This window comes from Mastigoproctus giganteus, chromosome 11, assembly GCF_048544385.1.
Source record: "Mastigoproctus giganteus isolate SK-2022 chromosome 11, ASM4854438v1, whole genome shotgun sequence".
Classification (NCBI taxonomy): domain Eukaryota; kingdom Metazoa; phylum Arthropoda; class Arachnida; order Uropygi; family Thelyphonidae; genus Mastigoproctus; species Mastigoproctus giganteus.
Genome location: NC_143585.1, coordinates 7629610 through 7656306, shown reverse-complemented (window position 1 = coordinate 7656306; position 26697 = coordinate 7629610). Strand labels below are relative to the sequence as shown.

At 39.7% G+C, this 26697-nt stretch overlaps 1 protein-coding gene and 1 pseudogene across 1 annotated transcript in view; one reads left to right on the top strand and one right to left on the bottom strand.

Annotated features, from left to right (window-relative positions):
• Positions 1 to 26697, top strand: part of LOC150077673 (uncharacterized) — a 372161-nt gene that overhangs the window by 146173 nt on the left and 199291 nt on the right. The window lies entirely within an intron of this gene.
• LOC150077674 (coatomer subunit beta-like) overlaps positions 1 to 26697 on the bottom strand; it is a 217166-nt pseudogene that overhangs the window by 103007 nt on the left and 87462 nt on the right.

The following is a 26697-nucleotide window of genomic DNA, read 5'->3' as shown; positions in this document are numbered from 1 at the left end:
AACAATTCTGCAGAACCAAGCGCCAGCACAATAGGTGTAAATTAGACAATATACAGTCTTAAAGAGCATACGGAGTAGCCGTTAAGATCACAAGACTGGTTATGTTGATAAGCTTACATGTATTGATTTTGATTTTCTCTTGTGGACATGTCAGGAAAATAAGTCAGATGTTAGACGAACATAATGGGAATTTGTTGATGCTTGTGTAGGGCGGCTCCTGAAAGTTAATTCATCTCCACCGTGATACACTCTGATGAAGACTGTAAAACGGCCAGAAACGAGTGTAGTGCCGTTTGTGCAGTATGCGTGTTGTTATTGTTGTTGTGTTGCTTAGTTATTTTTGGCAACTTTGCTGCGATCACAAGGACGATTGTTTCCCAGTATCCGCGCTCGCCACGAGGAGGCGGGCCAACACTATACTCGTATTGCCATACAAGAATATGGAAATTATACCGCACTCACCAAAGGGAGTGCTGTACTAGTGGGTGCAATCAAATCTCGTGTCAGTGGCGGCCCAATACACTTGTTAACCAAGTGTCTTCACTTTCGTATTAAGGCGAGAAGTTAATTTTGTCTTTCGAGAGGGCTAAATCTCTAACGAGGTCATTCAGATCATCTTATATAAACAACTCCGGCTCTGATGTCTCTTCGTCGGATGTGTACTCATGATTGCTGAAGTTCTTAGGTCTGCACTAATCGCACTTTCATCGCATTCTAAAGAATCTAGTACATGTTGTGGAGGTACTGGAATTGGCATACTGTTATCATGAGCGATTAATGTCATCGCTGAATCCTGGTTCGGATAAACAATCTTGTGCTTATTCTTCTCTGATTATCCAATTACATTCACATTACAAAAGTGACAACCACCATCGTGGTGTTTTGGCTCTCTGCATATCATGAGTGCGGCAAACTTCATCAACTTTTCCTTTGTTTCAACCCAATTACGTAATCCAGTCGAAGTGGTGTAGATAACACGTGGTGCCCTCACCTTATTCTGATCACCTAGAGAACAGCCGCAGTATAACTGGTATTGTATTTAGTTTTAGATATATTTTATATAATTTAGATATAAATTCAAGCAGTTATAAATCATCATCATCATCATCAGCCATTTTCAATCCACTGCAGGATGAAGGCCTCTCCAGCAACTTTCCAGTTCCTTCTGTTTTGAGCACTGGCCATCCATTTACTACTCAAAAACTCATGAATTTCATCTATCCATCTCCGCCTTTGTCTTCCAGGTTTTCTTCTAGCTCCTCTTGGGTACCATTCTGTTATTTTCTTAGTCCATCTGTCATCATGTCTTCGAGCTATGTGTCCTGCCCAAGACCATTTTAGTTCTTTTGTTTTGATAAGAATGTCCTTTACTTGAGTTTGCTGCCTAATCCATCTGTTTCTCTTCTTATCTAACAGTCTGATTCCCAATATAATTCGTTCCATTCTTCTCTGTGTAGTTCTTAGCTTCTCTTCCATTCTTTTGGTGAGTGCCCAAGTTTCACTTCCATAAGTCATGGTGGGGAGTATACATTGATTCATTATTTTACGTTTCAGACAAACTGGGATATTGCTCTTCAGTATGTGACTATATTTCCTGAATGCTATCCATCCAAAATTTATTCTTCTCTTGACTTCCAGCCATTTATCATTATTACAGCTAATAACTTGTCCCAGATAAGTATATGACTCCACCTTTTCAATTACTGCTCCTTCAATCATTATTTCCCTTTCCGTGGCATACTTGTTCATCATTACTTTTGTTTTAGCCATATTCATCTTTAGTCCAAAATCCTTACTAACTGTGCAGTTATAAATATGGATAATAAATAATAATTATATTCATGTAGGTTGGTTGAATGAGTATATGATTGGTAAATTCGGTCACAGTTCTCGAAGAGGCTTCATTTTGAACCCCGTGATGCGAGGAATTTTTATTGGCTTTTTTTCACAATGCGACTGAGTTGGTCGGTCTCTAGTGAGGGTAGCAGGACAAATCACCCACAGAACAGGAACATAATATGCTGAGGCCTCATAGCCTTAGTTCCTTTGGCGCTTAAACCACATACACACATTTTGATGCTGGTATTTAAATTTCGCACCCATAGTTCAAATATATTTTCCTTTTCTTCAATTAAAGAGGTAATTACCTTATATTAATTTTCCAAGCTCAGAGTTAGACATACATTCATTAAGATGTTTATCCATCCTTGAAGTATTTGACCACACATCCTATTCAAACTCTCCTTTGTTGGTGGAATAATAATAATAAAAATATCTGGATAGCTACTTTTGACAATGGAGAAGGTTTGAGCGATTGAGAATATTTTTCCTTATTTTTTTGGCAGATGAAGGAAAAAGTCCCCTTCCTTGCGTCATTTTGCCATTATAATGCTAAAACTGCCACTAATAATACGCAAAAAATGTGAAGTAGAGGTGTGGAGACAAAAACTGAACGAAATAACTTTTTTTTCCGGCCATTATGGTGATTAATCAATTTGTTTATCAGTCTGAATTTAAATGTTCATCTACACTTTTTTCCCTCAAAGCTTTATTTTCATTTCGAACACACCTCCTTGAATGCTAAGAACGTCTCAAATGTATCAGTGATAAATTTCCTTGGGTTGTTATGCTGCTAAAAGGCTTCTTTTTCCTTTGGACATTCAAAAAGGTTTTCTTTTTTTTCGTTTTTTTTAATATCAAGGAACCGTTTTTCATCCGGCGTTATTTAAAAGGGTGAAGCACTTATTACCCTCTGTGGACATCCTAAATATAGATAGAATATAAATACGCATAAGATTGACAAATTAGTCTTTGTCACGGTTTCCAATGAGTTCTTTATGTGAGACGTAAGATTTTTAGCGCACGTGTTTCGTAGAACTTTCTTCGAGGCACTTAATATTTTGAGTGCAGGTAATTTAAATAAAGTGTTTCGGTTAAAGTGCGTTACAAATATCGTAATCCAGTCTCTTATTGCACTTGCAGAACCAATGACTAGAAATAAAAATCCTTTTTATGGTGCTGCGAGAACTTAACTCACGACCTATCACTCTGTCCTGGAATGCGCCCGATAAATTGTGGCACATAAAAACGCAAGTTTTGTGAATAGCTTATTTGTCCGTGGTAAGGATATGAGGCGATGTGGTATACCCCGAGAGCATTCGGAAACCGTATAACGTGAAAGGTTTTATTATCTTTACGAGCGCTGCAAATCGCTGCATTCATTCATTGGCACAGTGATCAACCCTGGGACGCTTCAGATTCATACACGGATCGCTCTTTGTTCATGTGTGGCCTGGGAAAATAATTTCCGTGGCTAACCTAAGAAAATAAGCTCTCTGTACAACCCCCTTCCCTTTAATCTCCGTAGGTTCATGACTGAGCACAGAAGCAAAGCATCTGCGGATGTTTTATAATTGGTGTTGTAATGTAAAAGAGTGCGACAATAATGTTCTCGATTTTTATTACAAAATGTTGGGTGGTGATGATTCTGGTCGTTTTGTGGAAACGTGTGTTTATCGTAAAAAGTAATTGCCAGCAACGGGATTTCAGCTCATTTTTGTAAAAACAAGGGTATAATTTTGGGTCTTGGGTCTGTCAAGCTATTTCAGCTAAACTGTTGTAGTAAGCAGATAAAATTCGCTGATTAAATTTTCGTAATGAATTGTAAAAGTAATCAAGATTTTGTTTCGGATTCTGAGGTGGAATGGATAGGATTTTGTTTAAAGAAAACTTCGAAAATGAACACAATATTTGACACAGAGCAAATTGGTGTTGTTGTTTATTTATTTATTATTAACATAACATTTATTTATTTATTATATACACAACAGGCAAGCGCACAGTTAAAATGTATAACAGAGGAGTAAAGTACATGAAGATACAAAGGTCATACATAAACAAATAAATAGAAGAATAACACAATTACAAAGATAGTTCTATTCAGATGGCAAAAGTCCAATTCAAGAAAATCAAAGGAATTTGTGACATCATTAGTCCAGTATCTCAGAAAGCCGGCAGTAGCAGGAGACATCACACACATAACATCAAAAGAACAACTTCCACCTTGTACAGATCCGTCAACCAGCCAACCTGCTCCACATAGTTCTGTGAAACTCTTTCTTTTGTCCATAGCCATACCCAGATCATATTTGTTCATTAGTGTCATAGTTCTTTTGAAGAAGGAATTCTTGGAAATCTCTGTCTTAGAGTTACTGATGTGGAAAGTAGACCTCTGTTTAGTAGCCACCGCTGGAACGTGAAGCTAAATATGACACAGAAGATCAGGTAGGTAGGTAGATTGAACAAGTGAAGATGTGATAAAACTATTTTAGATCCACAACATTTCGCCGAGTTTCCAAAGATTGAAGCTTGAAGTAAGAACAGAGATTCGGATAGAAAGTCCCATGGTAAAACATGGGATTACGTCTAGAAAGATAGTGGATGCATTTCATTTGCAGGGATTCAATTTGCTGTATCAAATTTGTGTAGCGTGGGTTCCATATAGGAGCAGCAAACTCCAGTGTAGGGAGCACAGTTGCTTTGAATAAGAGAACTGAGGATCTCTAAATCTGCAGGTCTGCCTTTTGATTTAAGTGTGGTGATCTGGTGCTGGCCACGACAGTCATTAGATACCTTCAGTTTCAAGATATGATTTTCGTGCATGAAAAGAAAACTGGGCCAACCACACCCCTAAAAAAGTCGCACATAGGATTCGAGGATCTGTTCTCGTACCTCTGCGCAGTTAGTACCCCTATCGAAAACTTGAAGAGGGGTACAGCCGTTGATCATTATTCCGCCCCACACGAGATGTGGCTATCCCACTGAGCAAAAAAAAAAAAAAAAAAAAACGGGAATGAGGTGATGTGGTCTCAACCTTGTTTTTATAGACATGAATAATTTGCATAATGTGCAGCTCTGTAAGGTGGTAGATCAATTTCTATTGGATACTCGAAATTTTCATACCAGGATGCCTATTTTATCAAATATTCGCCTTCGGCGATCCTATTCGTAATAAAATATTCATAAAAATCATTTTGTTCTGTTAATTTTGTCGAGCAGTGTATAATTATGTATCTTAAATTTTTTAAGATATTTTAAGATAAAATAAAAATGTGTATCTTAAAATTTTTCAAAATATGCTGTTTTAATGGTTGCAATAAATAATTGTTTTCATTGTCTTTGTGAGATACAGAAATTCGATGGGTGACTTGGCAAAGCAAATTTAAAAAAAAGAAATTAAATGACAGTAAAATAAATAGCAAGCATCATCATAAAGTGCACCTGATGAACTACTACACCGTATATAAGACAGAATCCATTTGCAGCACGTGGGTAGACTATATCTCACGCAGAACAGCCATTCTGGTTGTCTGGTGTTAGGGTGTCCCTATCAGAGCTGCTATCTGCCGAGGTGTTTTCGCTTCTCTCAGTGAACTCATCCGTACGTCCGACGACTGCTTCCCTTTTGAGTTACGTTCCTGTGATTTTCTTCCAGACTTTGTCCACAGCTTTAGTTTTGCTTGAAAAAAAAAAAGAAAGTATTAGGAATTCTCCTGCTCGTTTTCTAAGCTGTTGTTTTACCATCAATCGATAGTTGCAGAGATGTTTTTTGAGGTGTTCCGTCAGCAGATTTCATAGAGTTACTTCCCGTCTTCGCTTCTGTTGCGCGGAGCTGGTCGAAAGGGGGGCTAAGGGTATTTACCACGGAATCACGTGACCGACGTTACTGATTGAGCTCTGCCGTAGCAGATGATATCGGCGTACTTCTATTGTTAGGAGAGCCAGAGGTGGATGGTTGTGGGTTAGCGTCATTAGGAAGTGCACTGATGGGATCACAGCAGATAGATCCGTTCTGCTTTGTCTCTGCTACGGTGAATTCAGTCACGGTACATGTTTGGGTTCAGCAAATATGAGAGAAAATGTTCCCATGCCCTTAAACGTTTATAGCTGTTTAGTTGCATTACATTAGATAATGCAATTTCGAAAAAATCGCAATCATATTGAAGTGTCTTTGCATTTTCATCATAAAGTAAAAATATAATCACTTTTTTACATTATACTCGGCTTTCAGTACCATAAACGCTGAAAGGCTTTTGAAAGGCTCTTCATGCTGTAAGGGACGTTAAACTGGATCTTCTATGGTTGGTTTGGTATGGTTGGTTTGTTAGTGATTAAACTAACGAATAAATGGGAACTGAATATAACTGGAGGTGGAAAATTTTTGATTTTTAAAGTCATTGGTTCTCGCATGGATAATCATACACTCTCTAGGGCCATCTAGAAGACATATTGCTCAAGAAAAGTATCCGCAAGAACAGTAACGCCACTAAAAATCTTCATTTTTTTTAAGTTTAAAACAATTATAAATTACATAAAGGTCACATTTTCACCAAGAGAAATGCCACGGGTAAATTTATTAATAACAGGCAGTAGACAACGATAGATAGTCATTATTTCGGTACGCTACACTTGCGACCTTGCGTATAGCACAATGGATATAATCGCCGTCCACCCCCCACGCTGAATGGGAAAGACCTAATTCGAATCCCGTCAATGACACGAGGAATTTTTGTGGGCATTTTTTTGACAAATGTGCTGAGATATGCGGTCTCAGGAGAGAATTGCGTGGTTCTCCTGAAAGCAGTTGTTTTTCATCCAGAAAACAGGCAAATCGATCACAGAATACATTGTCTTCAAACATAATACTGGGTGATTCAAAAGTCTCCATACATAGGGAAAATGGTGTACGTTTTTAACAAACAGTTACTTTATTCACAAAACATGCTCTATATGGTTGCCATTCCTTTGAAAACATACGGATGCGTCTCTCCCACTCATCTTGAACTCGCATTAACACATCTGGTGTTATGCGCGTAATTGCATTTCGAATGCGTTCCTTTAGGTGATTCATGTTTCGTATCTTTTCCTGGTACACCATGGCTTCAAGTGCCCTCACATATAAAAATTGAGTGGGCTGAGGTCTGGGGACCTCGGAGGCGATCCACAGGACCACGGCGACCAATCCATAAACCCGGAAACTGCCGATCCTATCATCGACGCACACAGATACCGTAATGGGATGGTGCCCCGTCTTGTTGAAAATATGCCGGAAATTCTCAGTCCTCGTTTAGCAGGGACAGCATGATCGTGTCTTGCAGCATGTTTAGGTACATTTCAGCATTCAGATTTGTGCCAAAGAAAACAGGTCCGACAATTCTGTTTCCCCATATCCCGCGCCACACCATCAGTTTTCCTGCATCTTGCATCTTTGAGGGACCCATACAGTGCGGGTTGGTATCACTTCAATAACGCAATTTTTGGCGATTAACTTCTCCATTAACGTAAATTTTGACTTCATCAGTAAACAAGATCCCAGATGAGAAGAAGTTTGCATCACCGTCCAATTTGTTTACTACCCATTCGCAAAATTCTATCCACCTATCCTTCACTAAGATGCTGCAGCATTTACATTTTGTATGGATGCCATTTGTGCTTTGTCATGATGCGGACGATACGTTGGCTGACACGACTTTCTGCAGACAACCGTCATGTGCTTTTTTGAGGACTCTGCAAACGCTGCCAGCACCATGTCAGTTGTGCCTTCATTGGTGGATATTCGTGGACTACCACTTCTCGGTTGGTCAGTAACACTTCCAGACTTTCTGAACTTCTGATTAAGTTTGGCAACAGTGTCGTGTGTGATGTGCTTTGCCATGTCGCCTGTTAAATTCCATTGCAACCTTGCGACAGCTTCCTGATTCCTATGTATGGAGACTTTTCAATCACCCTGTGTACTGATGATTCATAACCGTAATTGCTTTCGCGCTTAACACAGGCACACAAGATAAAACATTCCATCGGTACACTCACAATACACTAATCTAGAATGACGTATTTTGAGCAACGCATCTCAAAAGGTAAACTTTCAGTTTTGTCAGCTTTCTTGCGGATCAGCGATTTTTTAGTTTTATCCCATCTGGCTTTATTACACACGTCTTCCCCATTTCCCTTAACAATCGAATCTTCCACTTAAGCTACCTCATTTTGGAACCGCAGTAGTCGGCGCTTGATGAACCATCCCTGGGGCCGAATCATTCAGAAAGTGTCACTTGGCATGCTGCTGGACACTTTAATAACTATTCGTAGGGCGGGAACACAGGGTAGACGAGGAATTTTCCCAATACGTAACAAAGTTAGGGGCGTAAACAATCCATGCAGAAATATAGCTAAAAGCATTCTATAATTGGAGAGGAAGGTACATATTTAATATTTTTTTGGGGAAAAAGCTAGTTCTCGTATTGAAGTCTTGATTCCCAGATCCATTATTCTCCAGGAAATCTTTTTTTTTTTTTTTTTTTTTTATAAATTCAGTTTTATCTAACAGTACGCCAAGTTTCAACTTCACATCGCACTCTCCACACCTTGCACACAGAAACTGCAGGCTCCTTGTAATAATAATAATAAATTCTTTAATAAATTAACTGATATACATTTTTAATTCCCTGCACAGATAACCAGAGGAATCTTTCAAAACATTCACTATACAAGTAACCAATCACAAAAATACAAATTTCAGCTAAAAACAAGACTACAAATTAAGCATAATATGAAATGACGTCGGCATACTAGGCTCGGCACTTGACAGCTGTCCTTTATATACACTAAAATAGCCCAACATGCCATCTCGATATGACTTGTCAATCGATCATAGGTCCAAGTCGATGTTGAGCGAGTTGAGAGTGTCCAACGTCACATTTGGGAAGGTGTCTGTTAAAACTCTGTAGCCTCTGGAGCATGGAGCTCAAAGAGGGGGTACTGCGGAGGTGTCTTCCTGGCACCAACCAACCGTGTTCGAGATGGTCATGTGAACATGCTTAGATGAACACAGATGAAGAAATGCTTTCATTTTCCGCACACAGGCTCTGTGGACTACAGGCGTGTATTGCAGGTTGGAGCATAGTACAGATTTGGATGTCGTGTAGATCTGGTGAGACCACCCGTTGGCCCACTTCAGCACCCAGAATTCTAGACCCCATAGTTTCTTGAGGTTTGTGGGAGGTGCAGCCGATGGGATAAAGAAACTTAATTAAATTCAGTGCTGTCTTATTTCTTGCAAAAATGATTCTGCTGCTCCATGCTCATCTTCGATAACGTTCAGATTCCTACACAAGATCAGTCTTTATTGGTGATAACGCTGGATTCTAATTTTTCTTGGCATAAGCATGTTTTCTCTCTCTCTTTTTTTTTTTTTTTTTTTTTATGAAAACTCCAAATACGAGCGGTATTAGAACCTATAGTACTTAGTACCATGCATGGGCTGGAGGTTGAGAAGATGAAAGAGGGTATACAAATTCAAATCCGCTCATCATCCCGCTTGGGATGATGCCTTCAACATCATCCCAAATGCAAAAACAATATTATATTTGGGATGATGCCTTCAAAATCTCTCTCAAGCTCTTAGACTGTCCAAAAGAGGGCAGCCTGGCTAATAAATCACCCTTCTCATACAAACTCTCTCCATTATCAGTCATACAGACTTTGAGTCCCTACTACATACATTTTCTGTGGATATCTCCATGGGACGAATTGGCATCTGTAGCTCCACCGTTCTCTTCGAAACCAGTCCAATCACATTCCTCAACCAGTAGACATCCATTCACTTTCAAACTCCAAACCCACAGAACCAACTTTTCTATCTTATTTATCCCTTCGGTTTCTTTTTCCTTGGAACAACTTTCCACCGCATGAATACCACAATCTACAGAAATTCAAGTCTCTATTATTATTAAAATTAGTTTATTGAATCAGTAGCCGAGCAGTCAGGCAGGGGGTGCCTGGCCGTACGTACACGTGCTTTGAGTGATGAAGTTCAAGACCATGACTGCTGTTTCTTGTATTCTCTCGCTATCTTTTAAATACCTCTGACCGTGTGGTCGTCCCGCAGTACAAAAAAAATTAATTTTTAATTTTTTAAATATGGTCTGCACCCCTTACACGGCCATTCAGGGTGATTCACCAATACAATTAATTATTTACATTATTACAATCTCCTAAAACATACAAAATCAGCATACAGTACATTTGATGTCACATAATTAACCCATACAGATAGGTTATATTTACAAATTTGGGTAACCTAAGCTTTAACAGTCCAGACAGTATGAGTCAGGAGTGAATCTTGATACCCTTCAGTAGCTGGATCTCTCGTGCTCTCTCCACTGGATAGTAGATCTCACAGCTCCATCAATATGATGCTTTTCTGCAGTTTTTCCCAGCCGTATGATTTTGATTCGCAGAACTTGTCTACGGCAATCGTTAAGTCTGATGACAAGCTCGACTGTGTTTTCTGGGAACGTTTTTTGTAGTAGGATTTTAGGAGCATCAGTGACGAAGGCCATGTTGCTCCGTATTACTGTCTGATTTTCTGTTTGTTGGACGAAAAACCCTTGTTTCTGGGAGGGAAAAACCAAGCTACCCTCGCCTGAGACCGACTAACTCAGGCACGTTGTGAAAAGGCCCATAATAATTCCTCGCGTCATTGAGGGCATTCGAACTAATGTCTTTTCCACCGTGAAGGACGGTGATTCTACCAACTGCGTGATACCCACGAGGGCTCCGGAAACATGCTACTTAGACGACCTAGATTATCTGGTCCAGCTTGAAGAGGTAGCTGCGGATTAGCCCGTTTGCGTTCTGCTGTCGTGGGTATGCTGACGATATTGTCGATTCTTGGGCCATCGATGCGACCGGTTATAAGTTTTCAGCTGCAATCGGTTGTTTCCAAGGCATTACTTCAGCGTCGATCTAGAAATGGTATTTATTTTCCCAGTTATTCTGAGAAGCCATTTAAAGAGCCAATACTCTAAACCAAGAAATTTGTTGAAGTGGGTTTTGGGCGCTGAGGACGGATGATGGTGGAATATGGGATGAAAAAGGCGTTGCACATATCGAATAATAAGCTGAGGGTCATGTATTCCTGCGAGCTCTTGGCACAGCCATATTTCTGCATAGGTCTTCGCTCTGGTGACGTTGAAATGTAGGAAAAGGAAAATGAAGGACAATAGGAAAAGTACTTTTCCTATTGTCCCACCAACTATATTTTTTTTTAGCCAACAACCATTCATCAGATGGTTTTCATATTTACAAACAATGTCGTGGTTACACGATGTTCAAATAAACAGCCCTACTTACTGACAACCCAACGAATACTTGAGTAGGCTTTCCATGTAGTCTTCCTTTTCCTATCCATTAGTAATAATGAACTATCGTAATGGAATGTTTGATTTCCGAGGTACTTTTATCCTCTCTCTCTCTCTCTCTCTCTCTCTCTCTCTCTCTCTCTCTCTCTCTCTCTCTCTCTCTCTCTCTCTCTCTCTCTCTCTCTCTCTCTCTCTCTCTAGAATCCTCTTTCTTTTCTGCATGAGGACCTAATGGGGATGTGTTAGAAACAGACAGAAAAGAATAACGCCTACGTCCTTTGTTATGATGGGTCCCCAGAATTTATTTGTAAACGCTATTCTGCACGATTTCCTCTGGGATTTTCTTTTATCAAAAACCAAGTCGAAGGAAAAATTAAAATTAAGAAGATTTAAGCCTCGTTGAGAAAAAAACAAAAATCCAATCAGGAGAGCGGCAGAAAGTGTGTAAAATTCATGCTTGTGTCTCGTTGTAAAGGAAGGTATGGGACTGTTGAAGCAATTTGAGTGTGAATTTGACGAGATAAGAAGTAGTGACAGCCAAAGACACCGAGTTAATGTGCTGCATTCTACGTAGCGAGAGTCTCTAATAATGGACTGCAAATGCCACGCTGGCAGCATTAGAACCATCCCGGTTGCGAAAGAACTGCAAGACAAAATGAAGGAAATTAAAGCGAACAGATAAGTGATTCGATGAAGGTGCTTTTAAGGGACGAGCAGCTTCTGAAAGCGATGGCGGAAGTAGATACAGAAGGCAACGTACTGGACGAAGCCGTGTGAGAGATTCCAGGGGAGCTCCTTCAGCATATCTCGTGGCTTCATTCAGTCGTGAATTACTACTCTCAGAAGCGCAGGTGAAAATGAAAGTAGGAATTAGGAGGATGGGGGTTGAAATTTCTGTAAGTTTTGACGAGGCTTCTGGAGAGAGGAATTAGAGAGGAGTTCCCCCATGTAGGAGATAAGAACGTAGTCTAGGATTTGTAGAAGTGGATACGACTTTTCGTGTGGTTGAAGAAGCACTTTAGAAATGACGTTTAAAATTAATTAAATGCCTCTCTTTCCGATATTAACAGACCCACGTCTGTTAAAGTAATCATTAAAAAAAAAAAAAAGGTTATATCATAATCACCGGAACTGAACTCATCTGCCCATGTGGTAATATGTCCATAAAGTTGTGTGCTCTCTTGTCCAGTTGCCTGTTTCGCTGGACAAAAAAACTCAGTTTCCGTGGGAAAACCTTGCTGCCCACATCTGAGAGCAACTAATTCAGCCTCAGAGCTGAAAATAGTCCATAAAAGTTCCTCGCGTCATTAACGGGATTCGAACCCGTGGCTTTTTTATGCGGTATGGGGTGGACAGTGATTATAACGATTGTGCTATTCTCTTACACATTCAAGTTTAATAAAAAAAATGATTCTTGGAGAAATATGAGGTCGATATTTTCCTCATCTGCCTTCATTATAATTTGGTCGACCACATCGCGGCCACGTTGTGCATTAACTTGCATGAACTTTATGAGATTGGAGTTGAAACATAATCAGTTATTTTTTGTTGATTATGCCAGAAGCTATGACATACACGGATATGTCCATAAATTGCGTGTGTATTCTTTGGTTGATTTGCCTGTTTCATTGGAAAAAAAAACTAATTTCCATAGGGGAAAAGCATTGCTGTCCATTCCTGAGGCCAACTAACTCAGCCACAGATTGAAAAAACTCCATAAAAGTTCCTTGCATCATTGGCAGGATTCGAACCTGAGTCTTTTCCACTCGGTGTGGGAAGGAGGATGATTATTACAGCCCAGATTATTGAAAGGTAGCATAGACCTCGTGGATAGCATAAGGCTTATATTCACCATCATCTCCGCACTGGGTTGAAAAGAACCCCGTTAAAATCCCGTCAATGACGTGAGGAACTTTTTATTGGCTTTTATTTATTTTTTTTTTCTCCCACTCCGTGGCTGAGTTTATTCGGTCAAGCGAGGATAGCAAGTTGACCTCCCCCCGCTTCAAAGAAACTCGGGTGTTTCGTCAGAAAAACAGGCTAACCGACCAGAGAACACAAGAAGTTTTCAGACTTAATACACACGGGTAGGTGGGGTAATTTTTGTGTGGTGTCCCTTATATTATAGTTTCTCTTTTAAAAAGGTTGGAAATTAGCATGCAGCCAACTTCTAACTTGTAAATTTTGACGAACAGGAACTGTGATGAAGTCGGGCGATTTAATAAACATGAGGGATGTAGTGATCGCTTTTGTCTGTGAGGATTTTGCACCGATCCATTTTCAACAAATGTAAGGGAAAGCATTGAGGTGCACTTTCAATGTGAAATTTCGATAATGTGACACACTACGCATGAATTAGACCCAATATTAATCCAAACCACTCGTGCAGGCAGCAGAGGAGTCACCCCTCGTGCACCAAGACAGCTTATTAAAGGTTGCTCTCCCTGTGATGGATAGCTCTCTCTTGACTGATGGGTGGTCGCACCTGAGAGTTTTATAGATGAAATTCGTTGTACTTGTTAGCAGCAGTGGCGCGCTAAATAATTATTAAGTGAACAAAGTGACTGATGAGTGTCCTCTGGATGCCACTTAAGAGCTGATGGAAGGGAATTTTCCAGAATAAAAAAAAAATAAAAAAATACATATAGAACAGTTCAGCTCACTGCTGAACTTCTCTGTAGGATACTTCCACAGCTTTCCGTAATATTTTCGATCCATTAGGTTTTAAAAGATGCGTTTCCTTCACACCAGAGACATCCTGCTTCAGGCTGAAAAAAGGTCTTCAAAATGATGCAGAATGCTTTTATTTCATTAAACTTAGGTAGGCTTTTCTTTTGCTAACATGTTGCAGCCCCTGCTATTGTCGCTTGACCTGGTTTGTGTGCGATCTTGGCATAGGTAGGTAATATGTGCGGAAGGAATGAACTGCCCACTTATCTCGCCTGATACCGACTGACTCGGCCACGGTGTAGTAAAAGCCCATGAAAGTCTTTACATCCAGACGTGGAGTATTTCTCAATTTCGGCTGGCGAGGGAGTGAACTCCAAGATTTTTCTACACGGGTTGACAAGGCAGCCACACAATGCACAGTATGAAGTACATACACACGTGGATCACGCATGGGTATCCCACCTACAATACTAGTCATCTGTTCAGTGTACGATTTTACCCCTTCCAGGAGTGAAATCTGTCTAAATGTGCCTTATTTCTACTCTTAATCATTGCCTCTAAATCATTATCACTGAAGTCAGACTAACTGGTCTGTAGTTACCGACTGCATCTTAAAATCGCCTTTTTGTATTGGCGATACCTTGACACTTCTCCAATCCAAAGGAATCTCTCCCGAGGCCAAAGATGCCCTCATAATTAACTTTAATGGTTCAATACACTCCCTGGCAACTTCCCTCAAGATTATTGGGTATATGCCATAAACTCCGGGAGCCTTACTTGCCTTTATGCTGGAGAAATTTTCTAATAAACAGTCATCTGTAATTTCCAAATCACAAATTTCATATAGCTCAGTCTCACTTGCATAGCTTCTTCTCATCATGAAGGGTTTTTCGTCAGTAAAGACATATACAAAGTACATATTCGATTTACCCGCAACATTTTCTGGATAATGATAAGGGCATTCATACAAATTGGGTGTGTTCTGTGTTCGGTTTGCTGCAGTGAAAACCGAGTTTCCTGGAGACAAAACCATGCTGTTCTCTCCTGAAATCAATGAACTGCGCCGCCTTATGAAAAAGAAATATAAAAATTGCTCCCGTCATTGACTGGATTTGAACTCAAGTCTTTTCTACCCTGTGTGGGGAGGACGGTGATCCTACCAGCTGGCTATTGGATAGAAGATTCTAAGATAAACAGAGCGCACAGAGACAAAGTGAAAAGTGTGTTAGTTGTCTGACGGCGCTAGGGGTTTCCTCCATCTCCACGTTGTGTACTCTGTTTGTGTAGCACAGAACTCTGTGAAGGCCAGAGATTTAAAAAGTGTGTGGGGAGTGGAAGGATGTGTAGTGTTTTGTACCGTTGTTCTTCTGACCATTTAGCCGTTGGGCCCCTTTTGGGACCCACCGTTACCGCACTTGGCCCCGGGGAGGTAGGTCAGGTACCCAGTAGATTTTTGTACTCTGGCAGGCCCCGTCACCTAGTTTCCAAAGATTTCAGTGGCAAGGGCCTATGTGAAAAATAAATAAATAAAATAAATAAATAAATTAAATAAAAAATCAAAAATATATAGAAGGGGGTTAACGCTAGAATATAAAAGGCCAAGAGTAATATGTAAGCTTGGTTTAAATTTGGACGTTATTAATTGATAAGTTGTTTGGTGTAGACACTGCGAGATAGACAGAGTAGAGGGGGGAGTTGAAGGCTGAGGGGACGACAGAGAAGGCGACTCCAGAAGTTATTGAGGCGAGGGTCTACCTCGCCAGGCGGAAGAAGGGGGTGGCGGGGGGACAGGAACCAATCTCCTCCCCCCGACTGGGGAGGAGAGTAAAAGAAAACCAGGCTAGAGTGCTCGGTTTGATCGCCAATGTGGCTTGTGGCAGGAAAGTTGCTGGTGTCTCTGGTGTCTGGGTTTTGGAGTCTTCAGTGGGATCAGGTACTGGTTGATCTTGCCTGGAGATTCAGTTGCAGATATCAACCCGATGTAACTTGGATGAAGGAAGTGAATTTCAGTTCAACTCAGCTTCGATGACTTCGGCGGTCGATGCTACTGGAGAGGATGCCCAGAATCTGTCTCAAGTTATTGCTCTTGGTGGTGTAGGCTCCTTAATGTTCTTCGTCTGTTGAAGACATCCTGTGCAAAAGTGGTGAAGTATTTATAATTGTTATGGGTATGAATTAATGTATGTTCTTGATCCTTTGGCAAATTAATAATCTTTGTGATCAGAATAGATCTGAAGTCTTCATAGTCAGGACAGTCATACGGTGCCAAGATTCGTCAGTGCCACAGTGGCAGCGTGGATCATCTGTGATGCCCAGAGATGTTATTTTTTCTCGTATCGATTCGTGGCCTGTGAAGAGGTACATTATGTACAGGCCAGGGGAAAGAGACACGTTGTTTCCATAGACGGATATTTATTTTTCAAATTTAACAAGGCATGCGCTTGTAAGAAGCCACATCGCTGTTTAGTATGAGTCACCAATGCAACAATATTTTTCTTCTGATGTTGCTGTGCTTGCTAAATAAAAGTGAATTTATTATTTCTCATTAACAGTGACTTAAATTTGTTTCTGCTTTTAAATTAAACTGGTTTAATCGATTAATATCAACAAGTATTTGTTGAAATCATGAAATTTAATAAATCGCTTGATCACATTACTTGCATCGAAGTAAAAACCGACGAAACAGAAGAGCTGTCTGTAGCGAACTCAGTATAATGTTTTAAGAGGTTCGAGTTACGAGGATGTTGTTGCATCACCATTATCACTGGTAAACGTAAATTGGGCAAAGAAGCGGTTGAATGCCTGAAACATTGGCTCCATACGTGTACTCTTGTTGCTTTGTGACTCTCACAAACAGCTCAGTTTCTTATTGGGCGTGTCCCCCCCCCCCGTTTTAGTGGATATGGAACTACAATTTTAAATTTTATTGATGTAAAGAGACATTTATTTCGAATTTTCTTAGTATATTTAAAACATTGAAGTAGCTAAAACCTTTTGCTAAACCAAACATACACAGCTCTCTGATGTTTAAATCGAAACATAAATATATTGCCATCCAATTCATTTTCTTCTGATCAAGTTAAGCGCCCTTTTGAGAAATTTTCGATTTCTGATTCTCTTGTCAAAGAATTTGGAGACCTAAAACGTATTATCAATCACAGGAGGCGCTTCATGCTAGTAGCAACAGCCTAATTTAGGAAAAATTGGCAAACTGGACCTTGGAAATAAATTCGATACATTAGCATAATGATTAACGGACTAATCTGCATGCCCAAGTACATGACCTCATTAAGCTTTTCTGCATTTTACCATGAAACTTGACCTGCCCCTCTGCTGTAACTCGTACATCCTTGAAAAGCCCTTCGCACTTATGTAAATACTTTTATCAGCTGACGTATTCGTTCAATCGAAGAACTACAACGGATCAGTCATCTTACCGGCTAAAACTCCTGAGAGTTTTCTGCGTCAAAACAACTATGGCTATGCGCCCTCTTATGTTTATAAACTGCGCGTTGTTTGCCTGTTTTGTTCATTAAAAAAAGCAGAAACTGTTCAAACTTGTATCATTGACAAACAAAAACACGCTACTCTCATTTGATCTCAGTGAGTTCCCCGCTAATATTTAAATATTAAATCAAATCGCTTTGTCTGAATACGCTCTTTCTGTTTAAGATAAACCACGGTTCAAAGTATGGATCAAACGTTCTTTCAGCCTCTAAGTTACGCTGCCAATGCGTAAATTCCCTTCTTTTTCGCCTCTTTTCCCAGATAGTTGAAGGGAGGAATGTTTGCATTTATTTAACATTTGATATGATTGCAGTCGTGCGTGCTTCTTAAAACTGTTGGAGAACAAACTGAATCATCGCAGCTGTTTTTCTTTCCGAACACACCACTCTTACGATTGCAGTTGTAGTAATGGCAGACGTGCTTTCTACACGCCTTTGGTATTCTTCCACACTCACCACGTCCATCTGACCGCCTGCACTAACCCATCTACACAACGGTTGCCATGCCTTCGTTTCTGTTTTATCGTCAAATTAAGGGTCCGCCGAATGCGAAAACAGGGCGCCACTTTCGGGCTTTCAGTGAGTGCCGGTTCCGAGAGAAACCTTCGCTCATCAGTAGACCCACGAGGAATAGAATTGGGAGCTGTACCGCGTCAGTTCCGATGGCGATCACACACCTAATGCACTTTATCTCACTTCGAGCTAACGGCTGGCGAAGTTCCGCTACGCGAGCGTATCCTGTCAGAGATATGGGATGCCGTTCCGTGAAGTTCAACTGCTTGGTTCATTGCTTCGGTAATTTCGTCACAGACGCCACTTCCGGAACGCTTGTCATGCACTCCGGAACAGTTTTTTTTTGGCTTCCCTGTAAGGGTATGTATACTCGATGTCCGTGAGTAAACGAATTGGTAAACAAAAGAGAACCATTCCCAACCGGAGTGCACGTTTTCTCTATAAGCACGTGGAGTCTTTCTCTTCAAACGAGTTCTTTGTTTGCAATATGGAAAAGGAAAATGTGTACCGTTCCCAAATATTGAGGCTTGAACTGCAGAAGAGCGAATCGTTGTGGTTATTTTATTTATTTATTTAGAACCATCGTTATACATTAGAGTAAAAATATTTGTTTACTTCCTTCGCTTATATTATAGCCATCTATTTGCACCAAATAATAAATATTTCTTTAGGAACATTATTTTCAGAAATTTCTGACACAAGAAACAACAAAATGCAGTGGCAGACTTTAAAATAAAATTTCAAATCCATTGATTACAGAGTGCAAAAAAAAAAAAAAAAAAAAAAAAAGAAACTTCAAATGACACTATTGAAATACAATGTAGAGCAGCGTGGTTCTCAGACCTATCATCATTTACTAAATGTCTCTAAAGTCTCTTTTCAGGGATAGGTTTCACGCGGCTTACCTTTCCATCTTCCTCTATTCCCCGTCGTCCTGTACCCTCATTCTTCCCATCAGCTTCACCCTTCCATCTTTTTATGTGGCTTGCCTCCATTCCTCCTTCCTTCCGCCTTCAATCCAAAAGCTTTTCTTATTGAGTTTCCTCCCCCCCCTCTCCACACGTGTCCAAACCAGTTTAGTATTATCCTTACTGTTCTCTCCAACACACTATTAACTGCTAACGCCTTTCTGAAATCCTCACTTATCCCCTCTCTCAGTGATATTCCCGCCAACCTTATTTGCATTCTTATCTCAATTCTCATTAGCATAATCTTTTCACTGTTCCTCGATGCTTGAGTTTCCGCCCCCATATAGAAAATCTGGCCTTGTCACTGTCTTATTAGATTTAACTTTTAATTAGCTTGTCATTATTTTATTACACATAACAACCTCTAGCTCCCTTGTGGTGGTTGATCTAAAAACAGTAGAGGAAGAAAGATTTGGGAGTAATGATACGGTCGGATATGAAGTTCTCCAAGCAGTGTAGAGACGCGGCACGGAGGACCTATGGTGTCCTATCAATGATTTATCGAACATTTGCTTGTAGAGAAAGAAAGGTCATTATCCCACTGTATAAGGAAATTGTAAAACTACACTTAAAATGCTGTGTTCAAATGTGGAGACCACACCTAAAAAGGGGCCAAAGAAGGGCGACGCACCTGGTGAGATCGGCAAAAGGCACCTATATGAGGAAGGACTTTGACTATGTGGGTTGCAGAGTTTAGAAATCAGTCTAAGCTTAGAGGAGATTTCATTGAAATATGTAAGGCTCTAAGAGGTGAAATTTTTACTGTTAGAAGTAATTAAGGACCACAAGTTCATGCTACCTTGGGGAGGGGGAAGAAGTATAGATTGGATTGTAGGAAGTTTTCTTTTAGCTTTCTTGCACAGCTAATACTAGTAGTTAATACTAATATCAGACTATTCTGAAACTGTTCTCATTATCTTTTTTTTTGCTGTGAAATTCTTAACGTTTAAATCACTTGAAATAAAAGCACTTCACCATTGCAGGTTTAGAATCTACATATTTATTGACAATAGAGTTTAACAATCATACGCTTCGTGGATGTTTCCTCCTCCGCTTCTTCGTTGGTTGTAATTCTGCACTTGCAGAAGCTTCCGTAGCCGAGTGGCCAAGTACATCTACAGTCGCATACGCTCTGAGTAGACCGGGAGGTCAAGCCCCTGACTGCTAAATACGGTAGATCTGTCAACCATGGACTGGACCAGAGTGGCAGATTATGGTCCATTTTCCCTCAACATAGATTGTTGAGCGAGAAGCTTTCCATCCTGCAACGGATTGATAATGGCTGCAGTTTACCTTTTTTAAACCTTCACAAAACACAAAAAAAAAAAAAAAAAAAAAACTTAACTAACTCTGAAGAATCGGTGAAGAAAACATCCGCGAAACGTATGATTGTTAGGCCCTGTTACTGATAAATGAATTCTAAATCTTACACAAGAAGTGCTTTTATTTTTAATATTTTTTTTATTTGATATTTTCGACCGTTTATAAAATTTTAACTTGAAATTTTCGTAAAGTATTCATTTGAAATTTTTAGCACGGTTGTCACCTTCGAACCCTAACATTTTCAAGTTTGCCATCATTCTTTGATGATAAACTGGGTACGAGTGTCCGAAGTGTTTTTATTTTAATTTCTGAAACCAAACATTGTACTTGCATAGAACTTGAAAGCACATTATATTACTGATAATTAGTGTATAAATATGAAAAGAATATAAGAGGAATAAAGGATTAACCTCCTGGCTTGTAGCCGTGAAGGGAGTTGTATACAATGTGCCTTCTGTACCAATAAAGAATTCTAAAACAAAGGAGTACTTCTCGATAAATGAGATCAACTTCCAAGTCCATTGATTTTGTTTCAAATATTTCTTCTGATTTATTAAGATAAAATATTCATTTCTGGAAGTACTTTAGAAAGTAGGAGGGAAAGTTCGAAAAGTGTTTCCGCCTAAAGATACTTAAGATTATAATTTTAATTCAGTTTCAACATTTGAATGCTTAAATCTTTAATTTGCGGCTTTATTGATCAATCGCGCCTTCTAAAAGCGTCAGATATATAGATAAAGATTATTATTATGTTTGCGATGCAGATTAAAGAGACTGTAATAGGTCCTTTATGAGGCATTAATGCATCTCATGTATTCTGTGATTGGCTTTTTTGTAATCCGATATTATGGGACAAAAGCATTACACAACCTTCGCTCGAGGTTATAGTGCCCTTTCCGCTCACCCCACGTTTGATTTTCTTCCAGAGTTAACAAATAAAATATTTAGTGTCCTTTCTGCCAACTCTACCATTTTTGGTTTTGATAATTTGGAGTGCTTAATTATCGCAATAGATTAATTAAGGGAGTTGATTCATCCGGAATCCCTAGATTAACTATCACTTCATTTAAACTTTTGTAATAGTCCTGTTTATATCGCAGGTTAGTGCGGTTTGTGCAGTTGTTGGAAATTAATTAAGAAGTTGAAGAACTGGAATCTAGCCTTGTCTGGTGCACCTCGAAGAAGAAGAAGACTGTTCCTTATCGCTGTGTACTAGAAGAAAGAAATAATAAAAAAAAAAAAAGGGTTTAGAATTCACCAGAAGATTGGCATTAAACACCAGTATGCACCAGACGTTTAACTGTCTTCTAAGGCATTATCACCCCCCTCCCTTTATAGTGTGTGAGCGAAAGTAGAAAGCGAACTTGCTTCATCTGTTAGTGGTATTTTTAAATGCAAAATAAAAGATTTTTGGAACAAAGGTCTCAACTTGGTTCTCGACTTCTGTTTCTAGGTCTGCTTCAAATAACGAAATCACATCAATAATTTCTATAGAATTTCCGAATATTTATTGATTGATTGAAATTCTTCGTCTCGGTTTTGGATTAAAACTGTTTTAAAATTTGTGATTCTGAAGTGTTGATTTTATGACTTGTTTTGAAAATTGCTATTTATGAATATTTTAACACGCAGACAGCGAGATCCTCACTACGCTGTCTGTCTTCTATTTAATTGATAAATCGCGATTGCGTGCTTTCTCCTACGATGTTTTTATCACAAAATGCACGTGAGTTCAGATTTTACTCCAATGTATGAGCAAATATGACGCTGTTGCGCTATTTTTATATTCCGCATAGCACCGTTAGGAGCTTGTGAGCTGTTACGTACATCTGAGTCTTTGAATGGCATCGCGGAGGAATAAACTGATGCAATGGGAATTTGGTCCCCATTATCTGCGTGAATTTATTATCGTTTTTTTCACTGCGCACAATAAATATATTAAACAGGATCGGACGGTTCGCAAGAAATCTTGTCTTGCTACCTCAGTGAGAAACCAATGAATGACAGCAGCAGAAATTTTAAACTTTAACTGGATTAATCAATTATCTTAGGTTGGCGACTAGGATAACCCTAACTATAATCACCAGACATTGCTGAAGCCAGGCTTTTTGGGTAGCACAGTTGGTAGGATTCCCGTCGATGATAGGAGGAATTTTTATGGGCCTTTTCACAACGTGGCCCAGTTAGTCGATCTCAAAAGAGGGTAGCATGGTTTTTCGTTCAGAAACCAGAACATTGACCTCAGAACACACGCAGTTTACAGACAGTAAACCCTACCACTACATCTACATTCTATAACTAGATTTTTTTAACTCACACCCCAGCCAGGTGGTTTGTGTGATTTGAAAGTCAGCGCGGCCAACTTCCAGAAGCACTGAAATCATGTGCTGTAAAAAATAAAAATAAATAAATAAAAAAGGAGTTCTGTAATTTCCAAATATAAGAATGCTTAATTCCTTCTATATTGATCACACTCCAACGATAGTTATCGTCCTCACTTTACGACATTACATAAGGGACATTAGAGAAGCTCTCTGTATGGCAGTGGTAGTGTATAATGGTTTGCGCGAATGAACTTCCGTTTATATAAAATGATATCAACTCTTCACTTTATACAAACAGAACGGACAAAGCGTGTATTCATTGAGTCATCAGCTAAGATTCTGCAAATAGCAATTAAGTACCCCTTACGATGTTCACACAGTGATTATGTTTCTTATATACTGTATATTAAAAACAAATTCACGTGAGTATGATAACCTATTAAAAGAAGGCTTAGAGACATATTCCTATCCTGAAACTTTTTGACGGTGAAACCATGCCATTAATTAAGGACGAAAAGGCTGCATGACGCAGTCAGAGCGCTCCGAAAGCGATGCACTTTGATGCCATCTTACGTTTAACCGTCACCTGATGCCACCGTTAATAGCGCTGATGTATATATATATATATTTTAATTTAAATCAAACTGAAGTAAACACTTCTCCAGAAATAGCAGTACATAATGGAGGGGGGAATGGACAAAAAGTTAACAGTTCGTCCACACCGGAACGAGATCACATTTGTGATCTCATTCCATGTATGATGGACGCACAGGACCACACTATGATTATGGGTCCTAGCAAAATCACCTAAGAGCATCAAGGACTGGCAAGCAGGAACCTCGAACTGGCTTTAGCACAAAGGGATATGTTTCCTGGATAATTTCGTTTCTGTAGGTCTTGTATTTGCACATTCTCTCACAGTCAGTATCCAGCTTGTCAAAGAATTCAGCGGTGTTCTGAAGGGAACATCCTTTAAAGGTGCGTGAGTCTCTTTTCTTAAACTGGAGAGGCGAACTATTACTTCTGAGTGTTCCAAAACACACCGTTTTCGTGATAGTAAAGCTGTCATACTTGCGACTTCGATCTGTGTGATGGTAATCTTAGCAAGAGTGGCAATACTTGTTCCGATCAGGTGAAACTACCAAGATGTTCATCCTAGGCAGACAGGGAGAATTCTCCTGTAGATGGTAATAAGCTTCCTCAGAATGGCGTTGATCCACTGCAGGAGCTGATACTCGAAGCCAAGGATAGTCCTAACCTGTGGCTGTGCATTAGAGGTCCAAAGGACCAAGCCAGTTGGGGGAACACGCACCTTACGATATACTGGTTGATTAACGTGGGATTATAGATACCAGTAGTCAGTTTCTGTTTACCTCTCCATAGAGTAGTGAGCATTTTCCTCTTGGAAATGGCAAATTGTTGAGTTAAGGCAAGGTAATCATCCCAAGATCTTCATGATGCTCTGCTCGACTGTTGAGGGAAGGTCACTCCATCAACGCAGTCTTATGTCCATAGTGTCATTATCTTTTTACCTTTTTTTGTGAAGATTATTTGCGCGGACTTGGATGGGTTGAGTTCAAAGCCGATAGTTTGATGTATGCACTTAGCTCCGAAATCTCTAGTGAAGTATTCTTAGAGGATTCTGACTCACTCGTAACATCCTGTGTGGCGAAAAAACATCTTTAGATCACCTGCATAGGAAATGAACTTATGCAGCGACAGGAAGGGAACAAGGGTGACCCCAAAGAGAATGGCAAAAAGTACACCACCCTGAAGCATTCCTCTGTTCGCAGCGAAGTTATTCTCCATTAGCCAGTTAGATTTCTCGGTTAGTTAGAAATTCTGTGAGGATGTCTAAGAGAGGAGCTATGATCTGGAAATGATTCTCCACATTATCGAGGAGCTCGTGATTAGAAAGTCGATAAATGCTGCTTTAATGTATGCATGATTAGCTACATGATTAGTTACGACCTGCATTGCTTCAGAAGCAACATGAACTACAAAGAACGTTTTTACCTTAAGAACTAATAATCAATAATTTTAGAGATTAATCATTTGAAGAACATTCTCCTCCGAAAACGTAAGATCATCGCAACATCCCATCGCCATCGGGATGCTCAACAACTGCTGCAAAGTTGGGGCGAAAAGATACTATTATATTCTCCTTATATTTTGCGCCTATCTTTCCTCCAGTACTTTATTTTTATTTATTTATTTTTGTTCGGGTTGAGCAGCCAATTCAGGGATGCCAGTTTGAATCTTCATACGCGACAACCGAAACTGCCAGAAGATCATAGCATTGCTTGAATACGACCAATTATTGCAATTGATCGTCTTGATCACTGTGGGAATAGTGCGTTGCCTTGTTGGGGATAATGCTGATCGACGATAGATGCCGGTTATTGTGGCAGCTTGGTTTTTTTCGTTGCTTGTGTCTGTAGCTTGTAGAATGCTTGGGAAAGGACCTTCGTAGTGGGGAATGATGGAAATTCGGAATGATGGAATGATGGATGTCACATAGTATTTAGTTGAATTATTGGCGAATAATTCAACTAAATAACCAACATTAAACTTTAATCCACCTTCTACGAAATTCGTAGAAGCGACGGGATTTGAACCCAGACTTTTTGAAACAACAAGTGCTGAACTATCAAGGATACCTGTAAGTATGAGTAGATAAAGATCAGACAGACACCCTTCTGCATGGTTTAATTAAATTCACTTATTCGTAAATTCAGGGTATCATCCGATCTTAAATAATCTGTAAAAGCGCATATTTATCGTATTTCATACCCAATGGAAAAGTAAGTGAAAATGTAAAGATGTCCAGTCCGTGACGGTTGTTTCCAGAAGTTATTGGCAAATTACGCCAAATTATTTATCGATTAATATGCGTTCAATATGAAAATGATTATTTGTTAACTTTTCACACTCATCTGATTAATTCATGGTGTCGGAATCCAGACAAGGATGCAGTCCCATCACCACTTCTCTCCCCGATGCGCCGTGGTTGCGGGACTACTTTTACTCCAAAACCAGCTTTCAAACGGAAAATAAAGCTGTTTAGCACTAAATCTATAGTGGAGGATGCAGTCGCTCTAAATAAGGTTCTTATTCCGACGGCACATGGCTCTTACACTTAATTCCTGTCATCTTCAGTATGCACAGAACCTTCCCTGAAAGCTACTCAGACGTGCCGATTGGGACGTGAGCGGCGTGTCCGCCAAAGCAGTCTGCGCTCGCCTCCGCTTCATAAAGGAAAGGCAGACGTCCTTAAGTGTTTTCAAGTAGCTCTGATGGGTTCCCATGGAGACAGCTAGCGGAGCGGGCTTTCCGATAGAGTAACGGTGAGAATAGAAATGAAGCTGCCTTATTTACTTACAAACGTTGGTGTTTGCAGTTGGTTCACTACGGAGAAGACCCCCAACAGCGATTCTTCAAAATATTACCGTGACACTTGTCCATCTTGGGATGATCTCTATGTGTTTTTGTACCATCGATGCTTTCTTACATCTAAAGCAAAGGGATTTGCGTGCAATAGATGAATATCACTTCGTGGTTTGTTTATCGGATAATTGGGACAGCGATAAGTTTGTTAATGTGCATCTCCCGAGTTCAATAGCACACACAAAGCGATTTGTCCTCTCCATCTCGGAACTTGCCAATTTAAATTATTAGGTATTTTTTTTGTCACCTGCTGCTCTCATTTATGTCAGTTGCCTTTACCTCCTGGAAGGAATTACGAGGGTTGTTTGAAAAGTAAGGTGACAGATATGTTTTCTGACATAACTGGATTTACAGACTCACAGTTATCACTTTAAACTGGATTTCAAACTGCTGGAGGGTAGAGAAATATATGTAACTTTAAAAGGTAATATTTCATATTCTTCGAAACCTGATATTGGTGTACCACAGGGCTCGTCATCCTTGGCATCTTTGTTATTTTTAAATATATGTTGCTGACTCACCTAGTACATTCAATGCCAAAACCTTTTGAAATTGTCATCAGCGGATATTTAAACGTATGTTTATGTAAATGTAAGTTGTCACATAGTATTATCACAAGTTATTGAGTATCAGATAAATACTGTATGCTTTTCTGGAGCTTCTTGATAGATCCGATAATTGGGAAGACAGTTTATCTTTCCGATTTTCAAAAAGTTTTTGTCTCGTTTAAAAGGAGCCGCCATTGAGA